Raw genomic sequence first — 7,012 nt, forward strand, 5'->3', positions numbered from 1 at the left:
GGCCTGGGTCACTGAGGAGCCTGCCCTTCTGTGGGGAGGTTAAACCGAGCACCCTCATCTCTGGGTGAATAATCTCATTATTTTCCTGAGAAAACACCTCACCACACTCATGTAGCCAAGTCTTGCCCGGACATGTTTTCTGTAAATGGGAACTGATAACACGTGGATGAGGGTGTGGGCCGGCCCTTCTCAACGCGGTCTCTCCACATTAATCACTACACCTATCATACATGACAAAAAGTGTTGATGGAATAGGTTTAGACAGGCTTTGGGGTTAGAACAAAACCGATGTCATACCAGCTCAACTAGCACTACTATTCCTGTTGGTGGTTGCCCGGCGTGATGCAATGTAAAGCTGCTAAAAGCCTTCTGGTGGCCTGTCTGCTCCTGCGACCTTCACCTGCACGCAGAAGGGTGGCACTGGGACAGGAGGGTGGGATCGCTGCTGTCAGACGTGACGTTTCTCACAAAAGGGTTTCTGATGCGGAGAGCTTCGCATTGTTCTTTCGTTCACATAGGGTTAAATTCCCCTTAACACCTTCTGTTTAATGCACGTGGGCCAAATTCAGCTGTCAGCTTTATAGACATAGGCAATTCACAGGGATCCCCACCACCGGGCTAGCGCTTCATGAGGTAAAAGATTCCTGACGCCCTTTCTGAGGAATCCTAACACCTTTATTATGCATCTCGTGCTTTGAAATCTGGCAGGAGGAAAAGAGTCGGTACAGACAAATACCTCCTTTTTTTGTTCTGTGACTTTCTCTTCAGGTATCGCCACAGTATAAATGATTGAATACTTACTATTGCCTCACTCCTGGTAGAATTGCTGAAAGAAGAATATTGGCAGCACATCAAAAATGTAGCTGATTACAAATAAGCTAAAGAGAGGGATTCACGCACCACTGTCACAGCTGCGAGAGCTGATACAGCACTTGGAAGCTGCTGGAGCAGATGGAGCAGGAGGTCTGGGACAGACAGAGAAGAGTGAGTCCAAGTGTCCCTGGCTGTCACCTCGTTTCGTTCGCTGCCTGAAAGATGCTCAGGATCCTCCAAGCTATTTGCTCCCCTTCCTCTCCCCCATTATTCCCTTACACATCCTGCAGGTGACCTGGAATATGGTTCTCCTAGTGTACTGGACAGGCTGAAGTCTCTCCTGTCTCCTACAAGATCCTTAGCCCTATTTGGAGAATCTTGCTCTTCTGTGGGTCAAGAAACTGCAAACCAGCCCTATGGTTCTCACCCATTTTCCTTAGGGTTCGCCGGTTGTTGCCTGAGGACAGAGCGCTGCAATCTGGCCTTCAGCCCAACTGGCAGGTCACCTGCAGCAGGCTCGGGAGAGAGCTGAAGGAGGCTTGGGACCAGTGCCAGCCTTCCTCAGCAGGGCCAGGGAGGGAGAAGTAGGCTCACCTGTATACTGAAGGGGGAGCTGAGGGTGCCCCATTTGGCTGAGTAAGTGTCTATGCAAGATGAAGAGACAATCCATGGCTCACCGGCATGTTTGCATCTCTCGTTTCGAGCTGCCTTGACGCAAAGCTCACAAGGTATCGCTCTGCTCTCTGATGGAAGGAAGGTAGCTCTTGGAAATACCTTTGCAAGGTAAATCTGCAGGGCTGCAGGTTCAAAAAACAAATCTTTTTGTGGTATTTCCTTATAATGCCTTTGTTACCATGCAAGACTACCATTAAATTAATTTACTGGAGTGCTTAGAAAATGTGAGGAGCTCCACTCAAAGCAAAGCAGGGGGCTAGCACAGCTCATCTGGTCCTTTGGTGTTGGAAGTGAAACAGAGCCTGCACTCAGCCATGAGCAGTACAAACCCCACTGCTCGCTCTTTTTCTTCACAAACCACCTCCTGGGCTTCTCCAGCTTGTCAATTCTAGTGCAGTTGCCTACTTAGCAGCTGTGCCTGAAGCATGTTAATCTAAATGTTCAAACTGAAAAATATTTATGTAAAAACTTCTTGCAATAGTCACCCAATTCTAGGGGGAAAAATGGCTCTATTTCCTATGGTTATCACAACAAATTTTATTAGTAATGAGTTCATCCTACAGGTTTCATTAGAAAAATAGAGCAGATTTACCTGGGGGAAGGAAGACAAGGAAAGAAATAAAAATCAAAGCATCTGGAAGTTCACTTTGAGTCCATCTAATAAGACTGGCTGCTTTTCTATATTTATTTCAAGTGAAGAGAAACAGGTAGAAACATATGCAATATGAAATGCTTGGTAGAGTTTTTAGAATGGGGTTTGAGCATAAGGAAGCAAGTGGCATCTACTCTCTTGCATTTCTGCAGGATCTGCATGATCCACCTTTGGGTGTATGGCCAGAAAATAATTCACACTTGTGAGCCAAAAGCTAATATCCCTGACTTACTGGCACAAAGCACTTTTTCTCTGCAGATACTCCAGACTGCTTCATCGTTTGGCTCTTATTTTTAGCATCTTCCAAAACTGATAAAATGTACATTGTTACAAACATTTTGGATGTACATTTTCAAGGCCTTATGACCATGAAGTCATGCTTGTGTGTGTCATTCTTTCCATGAGTGATGAGCCTGAGGTGCCGAGTTTATTTCTGAATCCAGATGGGTATTTGGAGCCTGATTTTTCGTTTGGGCACATGATCAGAAACATCTCCTGGCTGAACACATATCAGGATCTGTATTTTTGAGTACTCAGGGAAAAAAGTACTCAGCGTTATGTTACTACTGAATGAGGCAATCTCTATTTCTTCCAGTGCAGAGGAAAAAACGTAAGGTACGACTGTAATAAGCAAACATAAAAAGCAGAATCCCCATAGCCTTCTTAAAACTTTAGCCTGTTCCACCTCAGCAAAGGTTCAGCACCTTTTCACACTTCCTTATTTTTAGCTTCAGAATGGAAGTGTTGTCTAGACCGCAGCCTTAGAGCCAGTTAATTGTTCAGGGGGAAATACGCAGCAGGCAGAACTACAAAGATTTGGATGGGATCCCTGTTAGGCTTTTGCACACCGTGTCCTGCAGGATAACTCATTCCTTTGGGCCTGCGCATTACACAGACCGCTATCTTGTGCTACAAAGTCATGCTCAAGTTGGTGCTTAGGTTCTGCTGAGGCTGCCCAAGATCTGGAGCAAGAGTGTGCATTTAGGGCTTGCCCTTGGACCAGAAAATGCTGTTCCTGAAAAAAAGGAAAAAGAATGCATGTGGTATTTTCTGTGTATGCTGTATACATGCCAGCTAAGCTCCTTTTGCCAACAGCTCCAGCTGAAGTTTCATTATTTGCTGCAGAGTGCTAGTTTCAGCTGCTATTCAGATCAGTCTTATATGTGGTTAAGAGCTAGCTAGGCACCCTGAACAGGCACGAAGGTTTTAAACACATTACCAGCAGGCGGCACACTAGTGTTCTGGTAAACATGGCAACGTGCATCTGTAAAATGGGCATAATAATCCTTACTTGTCTCTAGTGTAAGAAACTTTATTAGAAAATTTAGAATTTTTTTATTGATTAGAAATTCTAATTAATTAAATTAATCGAAAATAATTATTTAGGTTAATTAATTAAATTAACTAGAAATTAAATAATTAATTGATTTTTGATTATTTTTGATTAATTAGAAATTTTTTGTCTTGAGATCCTCAGAGGGATGGCGCTTACGCTAATACAAGGGTAAGATGGCACAAACGTGTTATCACACCCAGAACGTTATTACCATGGAGATATACTAGGGCAAACATAACAGCATATGTCCCAGATGCTGTGGAGGCAAATAGCTCTGGGATGGCCCAAGGGCCTTTAGTAGAAGAGAGAGAGAGACCTTCTGCACCCAGGCTTTATTATAGCCCATGCTGATACATTAACAGCCCACAACTTCTCAGCCCTGTAGACAAAGACATCCACAACCAAAGGCTTTCTGGCAGCACAGAGCTACACCTACAGTCCAAAACACTTGAGGAACCCTTAGGGATGCAGTCACAGCCACAGCTTACTGGCAGTGCTCAAAAGATATGTCTGTAGTGTGCAGACTTTCTGGCAACACAGCTGCATCCCCAGAGTCTAGTTTCCTACAAGCAGTGATATACCAGTCATACCACAACCCTTAAGGCAGAGAGATGACACAGCAACACCTCACATTGCAAAGGCACATGTCTTTAAAAAATACAATCTTTTTTTTTTTTTCCCCCCTAAATATACTGCATAACAGGGGCTCTGTTATATACGTGCCCACAGTGTCAAAGGCTATCTATGCATGAAGTGAATGCTCAAGTGTTAATAAAACACATCTAAACTAGGTAGCCTGTGCGTTCTGCTCAGCTGTACAAACCACGAGAGCTCTCTGCTCTGGTGGTTTATGCCTCCACCAAGAACCCATAATAATGAAAGCACTGACCTAGCAATCGTAGTTGGGAGTGCAGGCCCTACAATTGCTCAGCTGGGGGTAGTTTCTTTCTCTGGAAGAGAGCGTGTAATGAAATAAATTCAGCGAGTGGTTCAGTGCATGTTATGGGGTGGCCAGTCCTCCATATGAACAACACATCTGGCATTCGAGTGCACCCCGATGCTGAGTACCTGACTGTCGAAGCTCCTGATGTTCTTTGAGACAGGGAAGACAAAAAATAATGGAGGAGTTACATAATTTAATACAGCACATCTAGATTTGCTGTTATTTAGGATTATAGCTAGGATGAAATACTATGGGATTTACTTTAATCTCCGCAAGAAGCTAGGACTGTTTGGAAATGGCAGTGTTTATGCTAGAACTGATCTACTGGCCATCACTTTGATCTAGAGCTTTTCTCATGGTGATTGCTCTCACCGTATGCTCAAGAACACTTCAGAAGGGGGTCCTGATTTCCAGGTGTGCAGCTGGCTGCAGCAGAGCTATGCAGTGGGAGTACAAAGGAGTTTTCTGCTACCTTGTGCCTTCTGCTCTCAGCTGGGAAGGCAAGCAGCTGCCAGATTGCTGTTCGTGGTCTTGCTCGGATGAAGGCAGCCACACCGCTCCCCCAGCACTGCGCCCTGCCAGGTCTCCAGCAGCGAACAGGGCAGGACATCTCTGCCACTTTCACATCACCAAATTATCAGAGTTCATTACTAATGGTTTGCCAAGTAATAAATCCAATTCACTTAAATTTTGTCTATCATACAGCAATAAAAGATAGCCATTAACCTATGGGATGTTAATGCCCAAGGGCTCCGGAGAAATCCAGGTTAGGATTTGGATTTTCTTGCTCGGGCTTTTCTCCAAAAGACATAATTCACCAAGAAAGATTCTGCTTCTCACTAGCTCATTGCTATAGCCCAGTGGTCGATTAGCTGCATTACACGTCATCGAGAAGACACTCCAGCAGTTTGCCTTTAGGTGTGATTGTGTGTGGAAGCGTGCACTTACAGTAGATGGAGATTTTTGCAGCTGATTTTTTCTGCAGTTGATCACAGAATCACAGAATCACAAAATATTAGGGATTGGAAGGGACCTTGAAAGATCATCTAGTCCAATCCCCCTGCCGGAGCAGGAACACCTAAATCAAGTCACACAGGAAAACAATGGTCATTCATCTTCTTCAGTGGAATGAAATGGTGGAGCGAAAGCCCCATCCGTATGCCCTGGGGAGCCTAAGAGGCAGAAAGATTGTCCTGCAGAGCCTCCGGCATTGGAGATGGAGAACTGTGAAGACCTGCATGGTTACGAAGAAGGGTCTTGCTTCCCTTATAAGCCTGAATAGACATATGAGGCTGGAAACAAAATCTAAGAATTTATTAAGTGTATGTGACAGGTCTGGAAAATAGGACTCTGCACAGCTGGTTCCAGAGCTGCAGCATTTATGGGAGGTTTATGTGAAGATGAAAATGAAGGTGAATGAAAGGACGCTGCCCAATGCATGAATATACTTATATGCTGGCACCTTCTTTTGTGCCTTTATTTTGCTCCTTGTTTGCTGCATGGTGTTTTTGGGGTGACACTGACTGCATTCATCTTGCAGCTGGTAAGCTGCACTGTTCTGCTGCATGGTAAAATGCTATCAATAGTGCTTACAAAAAGAAAATATACCTCATATCTTTAGGAAAAGCTTGTAAAGTAAGTTGCCAGCACAGCTTCTACTTAATGGCAGTGAAAAACAAAAAGTATAAGAATAATAATAAAAAAGTAAGTCTTCAGGCTGGTATCCTGGACAGGAAATTGAAAATGAAATATTTCCAGTTTGTTGGGTTATGCCTGAGTACAGTATGTCTTGATAGGCTATGTCAGGCTCCCTTCCTACTTCAAAGTTTACTTTGATCTTCCTTTATTTACATTAGCCTTTGCCACAGAATTCGCAAAGACTTTTCAATGACTGCTCCAAGTCATGTATTACTCAGTGCTAAGCCAATTTTAAGTCAGTATTGTGATGGTGCACATTATCTGGAATAACGATAATACCCCCAGCAGTATGAAGTATTACCTTTATTCCTTTAATGCACGCACGTCAGAATTTGCACACTGTCAAAGGTTGTTCCAGATAATTAGGAATGATTTCTAACCAAAACTCCCCAAAGTTCTGTGAAAGTTGCTTCATAGACCCAAACCCTGTACTCAGCATGCATTTTCCCAGAGTGTGTTCACTCATTATGGTACGTAATGGTACACGATGAGCAAACTCGTAGATTGCTTTGCCCAGGAGAGGTACATAAACAATTGCACTAGGACAAGCAGCCAAGGCAGGATCAAGCAAGGCACCAGGTTAAATGGCAGAAAGTGACTACATCCCGGCTAGAAGTGTCAGGGAAGCAACAAATGTGCAGGGTTTTTACCTGTTTTGGTTAGCTATAAGCAACCTACATGCTTGAGGGCAGCAGAAAACCAATCACTAAACGTGGAGTCTCTGCGTCTTTTGCTCTCCCTTGCCTGACGCCAGGCAGGCAGCATGAAATTCCCGTGGAAATCACAAGCCAACACAGATTCTCAGTATTTCTAAGCATCCCAAGGATGAGGTAGGAAGTTTCAAAGTGTTAGCTGGTTATTATTTCATTACTTATAGACAGGCCTATTTAGGAAC

Source organism: Anser anser (assembly GCF_964211835.1).
Source record: "Anser anser genome assembly, chromosome: 3".
Lineage (NCBI taxonomy): Eukaryota > Metazoa > Chordata > Aves > Anseriformes > Anatidae > Anser > Anser anser.